Here is a 421-nt window from a genome sequence, read left to right as displayed (position 1 = left end):
TATATATATATATATATATATATATATATATATATATATATATAAAATCAAATTAATTTAATTTTAAAAATTAATCAAATTGATTAATGATTATCGAGAAGAAAAACATAAATACAGTTTTAGATCAAAAGTAGTATAGAATTAGGCACATCCCTAGTGAGTCATTTGTTAGCTGGACAAGAAATAAATTATTTAAATATTAATTTTCGAATAACTTATACAACATTTTGTAGATAAATATGTACTAATTTATTTATATATAAAATTAATATCACATTTGACTGATAATTTAGAAATCAACAACAATTAATACATATATAAATTATGTATTATCTTATATCAAATATATACATATATATATATATATTTTTTTTTTTTACATATATAACTAAATCATATCCAAAAATTTAATACTATAAGA

The sequence above is a fragment of the Solanum pennellii genome, chromosome 9, assembly GCF_001406875.1.
Source record: "Solanum pennellii chromosome 9, SPENNV200".
NCBI classification, from domain to species: domain Eukaryota; kingdom Viridiplantae; phylum Streptophyta; class Magnoliopsida; order Solanales; family Solanaceae; genus Solanum; species Solanum pennellii.
Note: the sequence above shows the minus strand (reverse complement) of the source record.